We start from the raw sequence: 13344 nt of genomic DNA on the forward strand, positions 1-13344 counted from the left end.
CCTAATGAACAAAAACAGATCAAATCAGAATTTAAAGCGATCAGCGAACACACAAGAGCATTAAACAAAATGAGCAAAATCACATCCAATGGTTTACACAGTAAAACCCCCAACGTGAGGTAAACAACTGCAGACCTTAACTGTTGAAGGCCAAGTGCTCAAGCACACACTATAAGATAGCAAACAATTCACAAGGTAAACTTACAACCTCTCAGATACCTCTTGACACGGTTATCTCTAGCTAAACCCTTTCTAGCCGGTTGAACTACCTTTTACAATTTGTTTGCAGCTTCTAGATGGGCTTCCACTCGTCTCGAATTCTTCAATCTTGAATTCTGAAACATGCTTGGGACATTCACATACGCAGAATGATATGAATAGTGAAGGAATTTTGACTCCCTAATTCACTTTGACATGGAACAAGTGAATTATCAAATCTAGACACTACTTTGCGTTGAGAGAACAGCGCTATTGTGCAAAGCGTGGCAAAATGAAAACTATTTACACGACCTATATATGAGTCAAACAAGTGATGCGGGAAGCGTGAACACGATAGTAAGAGGCTCCGTCAAGCGTCAAAAGCCATATGAGATGAGCTATAATCCACTAGCAATTACGGACACAGCTGTAAGAAACATAGAGAAACTTCTCTAATATTTGATTTTTTATTGATAACTTGAATAAAATTACAATATAAGAGTTGTCTTATATAGGGCACATAATATAAACCTAATACAACTAGAAAACATAATGACCAATTTATTGTAGACTAAAACTAGGAAACCTAATTAAACCTTATTAAATAAAAATCGGAAATAAAATTCAATATTCTCGAATTTAAAAGGTATCACCATGAATCCAATACCGTAAACAAGTTTAGGATAAGGATCTTGAAACTTGAACTCCTCCACTTGAAAAGGAATGGGCATTGATTTCTCCTTTGGTTGATCGATCTTGAACACAATTAGGCATGCATGACATGGATATCGATGTGATGAATGAATCAGCTTTCTTGTCTTTAATGAGTTTCTCTTCAATCTTCAAAGTGGCTTCTTCATGTTCCTTTTCACACACCTCAGGATGGTCAATCTTGATGTTCTTCCTTCTAGGCTTGATTTTAATTTTGTGCGACTCCCACTTCATTAGAGACAAAATTCAAGATGGTTCCGTTGTTACAAAATTTGTAAGTTCTTCAAATCAATTGGCTGATGTTCTTACAAAAGCTTTGGGAAAGGAAGTTTTCGTTCCTATGATTCGCAAGTTGGAAGTTCGATATCCACTCCCAACTTGAGGGGGAGTGTTAGAAAATAAATCTTGTATATTCTGTATATTAGGGATGTCGATTATCCTTAGTTATTTACTGCCATATGTATTTCTTACTTGTAGAGATAGTTTCCTTGTATAATTGATACTCTTTTGTAACCTCTGTATATATCTTCGGATAATGAATGAAAGAATTCATTCCAGCCAAACTATCCTCTTTTCAGACTCAATAATGACCACCCCACAACCTCCAGCAGAAGTAGGAGGACTACTGGCCGAGTTGCTTTAATTTCCATTTGATATCACTGATGTAGTACCTTGACTTGTTTTCTATATTCCTTATTTTACACATGAACATGTATGTGGTAATAAATAATGAAACTTGGAAAGGAGTGTGGAAGATTCATCATATGTTTCTATTATTGATAACTTTGTTATTTTTAACAGCATGTATGCGAGAACCATTTTTAGTTAATCCAACGCATATAGAAATTCTGTCAAATGCTGATTGTATGGAATAATTGTGGAGTTAGTTAATGACTTGGAATGGGAATGATTAGATTGATGTTCTAAGCAAGTTTGAACTCGGGCATTACCATAATATAGATTATCCATGCATCTATACTATTATTAACAGAAGAGGCTTTGTTAGTCAAAATTGAAATTTTGACACATTTAGCCAAAACAGACAATTCACAAACACCAAAATCTCTTTAGAAACTACCAAATCACTTCAGTATCAACCACGTAAACAACAATTCATCAGAAAAAGAAGAAAAGCAGCTATGTGTACCTCTACTGACCCGCAATAAGGGTCTATTGGGAGGCAATAGACAATTGACGAAGACCAAAGTCACTTCACTATAAACGCAAAAAATAAATCAGTGAAAACAATTCATCCAGACAGAACAATTCATCAAAAACTGGAAAAAAAATTCAAACAATCTGAATCGAATTGTTTCAACACAAAAACCACACAAACTTAGCACAATGAAACAGATCAAACGTAGCACAACAAACTTATAATCATGAGAAAATACCAAATCGAACCAAATCAAAGATCAAAATTATGAAACACATACCAAACTTACCACGTACAATGATTCGGAAATAACAAACAGTATAGGAAAACAAACTTAGATTAAAAATAAAAGTCAAATTCAATCAAGATGAACAGAAAACTCGAATCCAAAAAAAAAAATAGATGAGACCGAATTTAAATCAAAGAAAGAATTCAAACTGAGATGCATAATAGTTGAAATCTAGAGCGAGATTGCTTCTTTCTCTCTCCATTTCAAGCTTCTCTCTCTTCGTTCTCTCTCTAAGCAGAACCAGAAGCAAAGCTTCTCTCTCAAGCGAAGCTTCTCTCAGTTCCTTCCCTTGAAATTTGAAAACTGGGTAGTATAATTTGCTGGGAGGCTGGGTCGTTGAGAAAAGGGCAAAAAGGTAAACCAAAATATATAAAAATTGGAATTACCGAACAAACAAGTTGTTAGAGTGTTTTTGGTAAGGGGGAATTAAAAAAAGTTGCTGGGGTAAGTGGAAAGATTGACCCTAGAATTAGGGTAAATGGAAAAAAACTCAATAATTAAACTATGTCAGCATGTTGGGCTCTGTGACATTGAAGAATAGGTAGTCTTTCAGAATTTGGGGAATTTATAACTAAACATATGAGGGTGGGCTCTATGGCATTTAAGAATTGGGGGAATTTATGACTAAACATATTTGTTTTGTTAAATTGTGGGCTACTTATGAGTATTTTGAATTGATAATTAGACTTTGTGTCAGTTGTGGGCTTTATTGGGAGAACTTATGGACTAACTTTTGCTTTTAAAATGGAATTGATGCAGACTTCTCCTCCTCTCCCAATTGGGTTGGGATTCTGCTCTACCTTTTCCACTTCAAAGTGTTATAGAGACGTTATGACAACAACACAAGTAGGGAACAACGCAGATAGCATGCTTTGGCAACCCAAAGGAAGAGGGACCTGCTATAGTTACTGCATCATAGAGCTTCTCCAAGTCAAGATCAAACTCATCACTGGAATACACGTTGAATTGTCTATTCCTCATGTGATCACTAGCTTAAGGGGGCGCTCCTACATGGAAAATGTCCTCAACTTTGCACAATATGAAGGGGTTTTAATTTATGAAGACTGGCCCAGGTTCAAGGATGGTGGTGGAAGAAGAGTGTTTGTGAAGGATTGGGAACCGTTTCATGGGAGAGAAGAATTGGTGGCGGGAATGCAATGTGGGCCTTTGATTGGCACCTGGAAGCCTCATAAAGTCTTGGAATACCCTGCTATAACTGGAAGGACTGTGACACTGAAGGAGGTGGAATGCTATGATTTTCTGGAGAAACCGAGCGCAATGGAGAGAGGCGATTGGCCCAGAGTTTGTGAGAACAAGTTTTGTCCCGACTATGGAGCTCAGATTCCCAGTTTTTGCTATTACTGCAGTTTCTATGGTTCACAGCGGAGGCACTGTGTAATCATCACTGCATATAACCAATGTATTAAAAGGCGCGCCTGAGGCTTAGAAAGTGCGAGGCGCAGAGGAAAATGCCTTCGTTTTGCAGCTGAGGCGCTCAAGGCGTTGCTAAAGACAGCAAAAGCGTGGAAAGCGCGTTATAAGGCGTTCTGGGTGAACGCCTGAGATTTTTTTTTAATTTTTTTAGCACCAAAACGACGTCGTTTTGATGTTTTCAGAAACCAAATTCATTTAGGTCATGTCTTTAGACGAGCCAAGCAGAAATTACTCTGGTTCCTCCCCGACTCCTTCACTCTCAAAGTAGACAATCCCAATACCTTGCTCGAAAATTTGAACAAATCATGAAGAGCCCATAAGTTTTCTCAAGAATTTGGTTTTAAAGGAGACTACTTGTAGAATTGGGGCAAGAAAGAAATTCGATTTGAAGGGAGTTGGAGGGTTGTATTTTGATTTGAAGAAGAGGAGTGTAAGGTGTGAATTTTCTCTCAACTTTCGATGTTTTCTTTGGATGGTTTCGTCTCAATGTTTGATTCGTATTTCATAACGTGTTTTTTCGTTCGCAATGTTTGAGAAGTTATTTGGGGGTAACTGGTAAGCGAATTGGATTGTTAATTTATATGGGTTGTAGCTGTATGCATCTTGATTCATACATTTCCAGTACTATAGCTCGAGTTAATTGGATATATATTTAATCACCTGCAAATCTATCATCTATTAGATTCGTACAGTTTGGTTTAGTTCGGCTTTTACATGAAAAATAGAAGGACATAAGTAAGAGAGCTTTGGTCTTTGAGTAGAGGAAGTCTAGGACTCTATTTTAGTTGTGAGCTTTGTTAACTTCCAATAATGAACTATGAAATTGGGAGGCGATTACATCGGTTTCTTGGGAGATATGTAGCATGTTGAATCAATTTTCTTATCACATCATGGACTGACTATTGTTATCAACTAGATTATATGTAATGCACAAGGTTTTAAGTTTCTCCAAAATTGCAGAAATTTCCGTCGAAATTTTCATAAATTTAAAATACCGAAACGAAATTCATATGCTATATCATTTCTGTCAGGAGTTCATGAAATTTTCCGTACATTTCTGCCAAAATTTTAATTTCTTAAATATCTAACACAAAAAATATACACCAAAATTTCTGTGAAATTCGTTAGTCACTGATGAAATTTTGATTTTTTTTTTCCCAATCAAGTTGGAATTGAATACAACAAAACCCTCTTTGCTTTTATTAGCTACCAATTGTGAGGCGAATTATGGAAATGACAGGGGGAGTGGCAAATCATGGCACTACAACCAATATAGTAGTGATGATCATACTACTTATCATGGTGCAAATTGTAAATACAATTCTAGAGCTAGGGATGCACAAGGAAGACGCGATAGCCATTTGTCTCTAAATGAGTTTGAATCACTTTCTTCAAGTCTTGGCTCAATGGACACAAGAACTCAATATAGTGATAACCCTAACCCATTCCATTGTCATTATCCTCATCATGAAATGAGTTCTACCTCAGAAAGTACTTACAAAATTGGATCAAGCTCACAAGGTGGAAGCATATATGGCCATTTTGATCATTCGTCGTCCTAAATGCCGTATGCTGCAATGAAACACCATATTGGGTAATTCCACAATATCCGATATATAAATTGCATGCGGGAAGAGATCAACACACATATATTACCATGTGATAAAGTACCAAAATCATTTCCAAAATTCATGTATTTGGGAGTAGTATTGTATGATACTAAATGAGAGCAGTTCAACGACATGGATCGAACCACATCGTAGTAGCTCTTATTACTAATACTTTATGCTTTTGTTGTACTTGTTCATTTTCATTCACGGAGTTTTGGTATTACGTCCCCCCCCCCCCCCCCGGTTGTTTTTTCCTAATTATTAGTGAAAAAGACGTGATGGACAAACCTCCCACCGGGTTCTAGTTATAAAAAAAAAAAAAAAAAATCACATTCACATTATCAATATACAGAACATTTATAATTACATATAGATAAAAACACTAGTTTAGCAACTTACTACAGTTTTAGTTAATTACTCGTCCATATTAAAATATTAAATATCACAATTCTATTATTTATGTATAATTTTAGAGAGGTTAAATTGTAAATAAGTTTATTATAGGTTAGTTTAGTCTATGTAAAAGTTTCATTCAAAAATATCATTTTATAAATGCAATTAATGTGATTTCTTTATTTTTAACTGAAATTTCCATCGAAATCGAAACTTTCTCTGAAATTTCTTTAAATTTGAAATACCCGAAATCGAAACCGAAATTTAAAACTTTGGTAATGCATGATATTATTAGACTAATGAATGGATGACAAGGCAATTTATAATGTTTTTTTGGTTACAATACATATTCCATATATAAGACTAATGATTACATCAATACAGCTCATTTACACTAAGGCTTACGCTTTATGCCTCAAGGCGAACGACTTGCTAAGGCTCTCCCAGCAATGCCTCGGCTACGCCTCAACCTTTTAAAACATTGCATATAACAGAGATCTAACTGTGGACTAGGAACAACTGGGGACCAAAGTGGGGGATGAATGGTTATGGAAGGTTTGAAATGACTGTGGGAGAGGAAGAGGATCAGCTTGACTGGCCTGAAAAGCCAATTGGAGTTTTAGAATTGGAGAGGATAGGATATGGGGCCGAAATAAAGAAGATCACCTGGATGTAGCCTTGTGTTGAAGAACTGAATGAAATTTTGAATTTTGATGTTAATGTAATGTGTTGTATTCGAACCTTGAGTTTAAATTGTTAGCTTCTTCAAGCTTTATATTTCAATCTCAGCTCCTTCAAGCTTTAATCTATAATGTTTAGCAGATTCGAATGGTCATGTTTCTAGTTAACTATATAGATCTTATCTGCAGTTGAGTCAGTGTGCAATTGTCTCACTTGTGTCACACCATCTGCTAGATAGAAGAGTTTGGTCAACTGGTCCTTCAAGGTTTTATCTACAGAAGCAGGAAGGTTGGAAGAGTTTCATGGTGGTGTTGTTGACCACCTGAGATATCAAAACTATGATGGAGGAAATGCTCACTGTAATTGCTTTTGCCTGAAAGCTCAGTTAGTAGATGAATTGGCTCAACTTGCCCATAACAAGGTCAAAACTAATTCCGGGTATCTCTAAAGTTTTGTGCTTTCATTCATAATTTTCAATTGTTGTTGGCTTGTATTGATGGTATGGTAACTGAAAGAAATCTTGGCATCTGTTTGTTTTTATAAAGGTTTTGGTTGCAGCTGGTGTAATGGTCAGCTCTCCAAGCCTTTCACTAATGTAATTTTGTATGGCAAAGAGTTTGATTTCAAGTCAACCCTTCAGGCTGGAGGATTCAATATTTGGCTTGACTGTTGTTTATGCAGGCATTGTGATGTATGATGCCCAGGTATTAATGTTGACATATCTCTTTCTTTCTGTATCCATCTTTTCCTTGATCCTATTAAATTGATAAGTCTACATATTTTGATTAATGAAAATTTGCTGATCATAGAGAACTTTATTCTTTCTTGGAGCCTCTTCTTCTGCTTGTTTTTTGGATGTTTAACTGTTGGCATCCCTAGTTTAAACCTGACCAAGAGCCATTCTGCTGACAATGATAAATAGGGCAGTTATGTGCTTTTGAAATCCATACCACACCTTGCCAGTATTTATACTTGGTGAGAAGTTTATCTAGGGATAGTGCATCAAGTATTGATTTTGACATTGAGCAGAAAACCTTTTTTGGTTACTCCTTGGTACCGATATTTGTCAAGGGTACATTTCACTAATTTGTTGTGAAGGATGGCAAAACAGTTCTAGTTTAATGGTTGCTTTTCTTGGTTATAAAGGAGAATGCATACACTCCAATTGGCTTTTAGTTTGGTTGGAGATTATGTTGAAATCATATATTAAGTTATTTACTTGCATTCAAGCAAGAAAATGGAATCACCATCATGTAATATCTTTGTTGTAAAGAAATTCTGTCCAGTGATGCATGTAATGCTCAGAAGGATGGTAAAATAGAGTCGATACCTACAACTTCTTGGTGGTCAGTGGTAACTGAAAAGTCGATGAATTTTTAAGATATATTTGCATTGTGATAGCAGATTATGTTGTTCTAATAGGTAAAAAAAAAAAAAAAAAAATTATGTACATTTGCAGCATTTATTGGCTGGATGGTTTGTCTTGGTCCTCCATTATCTTTTTATTTGAGAAGAAATACACGAGTATTTTGCCTGTTAAGTATTTGACAAAATGACTCTCTGGCTCTAGCTATCTTTAGTTTATCTTTGATACTGCTAGTTGGTTGGGAAGAGCTCTAGCTGCATTCATATGGTATTCCCTATTAGTCTCGTGTAATTGGTTGAAGGTCTCAACATACTGCATTTGAGTTTATTTCTTTTAGATCATAAAAACCAAACATATGGCTCTATTAGTTATGTTAAGAGAGTGTATTAGTTTATCACTTCAATCTTGGTTGTTTTAAGGATTTGTAAAGGCAGTTCGGTAGAACAAAATATGATATCATAGCGGCAAAGAAATTAGGAAATCCTGCAGACATGCATATTTTATATGAATCTCATTGAGCTTAATTTCATATCGTACAACTACATATATATAGTTCAAAATGCACGTGCAGCTACTTCAAACCAAGACTACCACGTTTATCTACCTTCAGAATTCCTAGCTACAAAACCACTTAGATCACAATCTTCCTAGGAAAACAAAGTCTACTGAGCTTGCTCTCATGAAACTTAGACTTTCTTTGTTGCATAGTGAAGTAGGGCGAATAAACCAGAATTAGTTGTGTTATGCTGCCTTACTGTACTAATTGACATGGTGCTTCGAGTTCTTCATATGAGGCCCTTTCAGCTCCTCCCATTTGGACTGAAATGGTGAAACCTTTCAAAGTTCCGGATCCTGAGGACCTGATCTCTATGATCATATCAGGCAAACCCGGTACAAGAAAGTACTCTAAATCAGAGACTCTATTCTCAAACACCCATGAAGTAATGCACAATTGTGCGTACAGAAAGGTAAAAAGCAACAATTAATGGACATGATCTGTTTTCAAGTCCTGTAAAATGACTAGTTGACCCCCTATGCTCATATCTGAACAACATATAAACTGTTAACAATGATTGCAAAATTATTAGAATATCAGAGTATTTGATCTTAATTAATTTGAATCTTTAACAATGATGATCAAATCCTAACAGGCTAATACATACCATATTTCACTGAGCTTTTTAGAAAGAATTCAGGAACATATTTGTGAAACGTAGAGTTATAACAACAAATTTACTGCTGGAAGTCTGGAACTATTGGAGAAGATCGAGACCAATCAGATTACCAATTGTTTTGGCATGATTTTGGTTACAAACGATATATGTCATGCTCAGTTCTTATAAATGCATATTGCCCTGAGTTTGAGATCAATTTAATTTCCCTCTCTAACCAGGTCTATTAATTACACATGAATGTTTCTCCCCTTTCTAGGCACTTGAGCTAGTAGATTACTAGATTGTATTTAGAGTATGATTTTGAAATAGCTTTCACTGTTTGTAATATGGCAGCAAGTAAAAGTTTCTAGCTTTTCAAGCTTTTAGCTAAGACACCATTTACTTGATTGCTAGCTCAATGGTACTCAAGAGTTATTTGCATCTATGACCATATATAAGGCATCTGAGGTCTTAACTTGGATTCCATATTTTGTGTCATGCATATGTAATGGATTGCTATCGCACACCATTTCATGATACTTCTTCGGAAACTTGCAGATTCATGTTTAATTACTGATACTGTCTGACAAAAAAATAAAAAATTATTTGATATACTGGAGTTTGAACTGCAATATTTGTCACCTAACAATGATTCAATTTTTCCAATGGAATGAAAAGTTCTCATGTGTTCAGGTAACTTCGTGGATTGCAGGGTCCATGCCGACTTCGATTGCTTTTGCCTCTCTATATGCAGATACAAATTGCCATATTTATTACTATGGCGACATCTTGGATCCTCTGATTGAGAAAACTACTAATTGTTTATGAAGAGGAGATCCAAAACAGCCAAAACAGTCATGCAAAGAAGATAGAGATTACAGTCGTATTAAACTATCACAAGATATATATGGCGTCTGCAGCTCCGTAGATGAAGAGGAAGCTAACAATTTTCCGGTTCTTACTTCAATCACTTATCGGTACACTGGTATCGGTACTGGCAATATGTCGGAATTGGATTGGTATACCGGTGGTAGCAAGCCAAAATGGTTGTTAAAGTTTGGGATTTCACAAGTTTTGCTCATTCGACCACACCTCATTAACCTTGAGTTGTATTCTGCTTCCGGGGACAGTTTGTTGGAATTCATCTCTCTCACACCTACAGTAACTCTCCAAACATATATTGAAAGTAAAGAAGAAAGATATAGATGAGAACTTTAGAAAGATAATGAGTTTAACAGAGAGCAGACCATGTAGCTTTCTATTTAGATCTAAAAGATTACATGCATCGTGTTGAAAAAGTAATTGAGATTTTGTATTCGTCTTGTATATTACGTACAAAAGCATGACCCTTTTTATAGGGTTGATTATGGTATTACAATACTATTCTAGAATATACTGAAATAAGATGAATCTAGACTAATCTATGAATCTAGTCTAATCTGTGAATCTAGACTATTCTAGAATATACTGAAATAGGGGAGTTGCAAATACATGAAAAAGCTTTTTTCATAAGCTCTGCACCCGAAACAGGCCCTAATAAGCTTTTTTCATAAGCATAAACCTTTTTCCCGCTCTCTGGTTCCTCGCTTCTTCTTTCTCCCTATCTCTGAAAATGTCCGAGCATCCATTGCAGGCACTCTTCCAAACTCTCAAACTCAGTTCAAACCCACCTCTCTAATCTCATACCCCAACCTCCTCACCCCACACCCAAAACCCCCTCAATCTCCATCTCTTCCTCCTCCAAAGTCTCCCCATCACAGAATGACCCCACCCATCTCCAACCCCAAGATCTCATCAACAACAAGGTAATCACCCTCATTCACAATCCCCTGCACTCCTTTTCAATCTGAATCTTGCGGCTTTCTTTGGTTTTTCTGGGTTTGTCTTCTGGGTTAGTAAGCTGTGCATATCACCTGTTTGATAAAAGTCCTGAGAGAGAATTTTATGTAGAGGTTTCCCGATATCGAGTTGTGATTGCATTGCAATGTGTTGGGGACTCAGTTAGCTGTAAAGTTATTTGCTTCAATGCTATAATTTTTAATAGTGTTTTTGTATTCAGGGCTCGGCTGGTCCTGTGACGAAAGAAGGGCTCGGAAGAGCCACTTGGACTTTTCTTCACACTCTTGCTGCTCAGGTAAGGGGAATAGTTTATACTGTTTAGTATCCTATCAAGTTGTTACATTTGAATTTTGTGACTTGAACAGTTGAACTTGCCTAGATTAGCACCCACTACCTCGTGTAATTGCAGCACAATGTTATCCTATAGCCTATAGCCAGACTATATCACTAAAGTATCTTCACTTGTTTCGTCCTGTTAAACCTCTCTCTTTCTTTCCGTATGAAGTCTGGAAAGGGTCTTTTTTCACTGATCAGGTTTGAGTTGGGCAAGTTTGAGAGACTTCACTTTTGTTCTCAATACTGATTAATAAACAACGGAAAATTAAAAGGAGAAAGCATCCAGGCAAGTTCAGAATGTAGCTTCACACGAATTACATCACTTATGCACTTAATGAAATGATACAAGATACTGAATGGTAGTAATTAGCTGTTTAATTGTAGATTGAACTTTTTAATTTTTTTTTGAACTTTTCAGTATCCGGATAATCCAACGAGGCAACAGAAGAAGGATGTAAAAGAATTGGTACGCTACTCTCTCTCTCTCTCTCTCTCTCTCTCTCTCTCTCTCTCTCTCTCTCTCTCTCCACTAGTTATTATATTTCATTACTGAAATGGAAAGTAAAACTTTACAGATGTAAGTCTAGTTTTGGAATCCTTTTCTTGTAAAACTATGATATTAGCCCTCAACTGAATGTTTTTTTATTTTTTCTACCCTCGCGATCTGGAGTGTAAGAAGCTAAAGGGAAGTGATAATTGTATTAACCTTCTTAAATCGTTGTTGCTTTTGGATGGAGGTTCGTCAGGATTTTAAGGACTGGTTCTGTATGAAAAAGTATGTTTGTAGTACATGGGCACTTCTTCCTGCTTCTATGTTGGAAATTCATCTCACAAGAAGCCCCTGTAATAATATATTGTTTAGTCATCAGACTAATTTTAGGAGCAATGTGAAGTGGATAATGTAGTGGAAGAACTCATTCTAACAGGATTCCATTGTTTATGCAGATGTCAATACTATCACGAATGTACCCCTGCAAGGAATGTGCAAATCATTTTCAAGAAATTCTGAGGTACAGAGTCTCATCTTTATTGAAGCTCATCATTTTTGGTGGTCACTAGCTGCTTCCCTAAGTTTCAACAACATTATAGGGTTCTTTATTACCAAATGATCTCCCAAAGGCTCCCTTTATTTATTTTTGAATCTACTGGATGTATTTTTGCAACATGTTTGGCAGATCAAATCCTGTACAGGCTGGATCTCATGCTGAATTCTCCCAATGGCTATGTCATGTGCATAATACTGTCAACAGAAGGTAACTTATTCTCCCAATGTCTAAGATCTGATGTTAAGTCAATGCTTTGCCTGGTCTCAAGCTGGTGGAAGCTCAATACACAAGTTCAATTTGGTCCTGTAAATTAAATGGCTATGTGACGTACACCCCGAGCTTTGACCTGAATATGATTTATACATCTTTGGCAAACTTATTCTTCTGATTTCTAATGTATGGGTTACTGATACAGCCTTAACAAAGTGGTTTTCCCCTGTGAACGAGTTGATGCAAGGTGGGGCAAGTTAGAGTGCGAACAGCGTGCTTGCGATGTACTAGGAAGTACCACAAGTTTTTGGAAATAACTGCACTAGAATTGGATGCTTAGATTTGATAGTATAATGGTAAACATAATCGTGTGTAATCAACTCTTATAAGATATGAGTTATATATAAAATTCAAAGATTGAATTCTAAGAAATATCCTTCCTTTATTTCACGATTTTGTCCCCTATTGCGGATTAAACAAGTTTGTCTATTGTATTAAAAAAAAAAAAAAATTCAGTTTGTCTAACTACAAGCAACAAAGGATTGTTAAACATTGTCTTCCTTCATTTTGCATTTAAGGATTAACTAGGATGTACCGATATTACGATATACATCATGCAAACTTGGTAAATGTAGTCCTTAAGCTATTCCACGCCGACTGTTGTTGAGCTACTAGGTTAGCAGCTTGGGTTGTTCCCTCCATGGCAGACACTTGTGCCAAGTCTGAGACCAATCCATCTCTGGCAGTGATTACTTGTGTCTCGATGGAATCCAAAACCTCATCAATCTTTGCCTTGTTTCTCTTTTCTGTGGCTAGAGAAGCTTCCAACTTTTGAATCCTGGCCTTTAGGTTGGCAATTTTCTCCTCTGAGGCAATACTTTCTTTCTTCATCTCAGTATACTTGGAACTCTGTTGCCGGAG

The 13344-nt window shown here is 36.3% G+C and overlaps 1 pseudogene; it reads left to right on the forward strand.

The window, feature by feature from the left end:
- The first annotated feature begins 9547 nt into the window (after window positions 1-9547).
- LOC112170744 lies at window positions 9548-12958 on the forward strand (annotated as a pseudogene).
- The last annotated feature ends 386 nt before the right edge of the window (window positions 12959-13344 follow it).

This window comes from Rosa chinensis, chromosome 6 (genome assembly GCF_002994745.2).
Source record: "Rosa chinensis cultivar Old Blush chromosome 6, RchiOBHm-V2, whole genome shotgun sequence".
NCBI lineage: Eukaryota > Viridiplantae > Streptophyta > Magnoliopsida > Rosales > Rosaceae > Rosa > Rosa chinensis.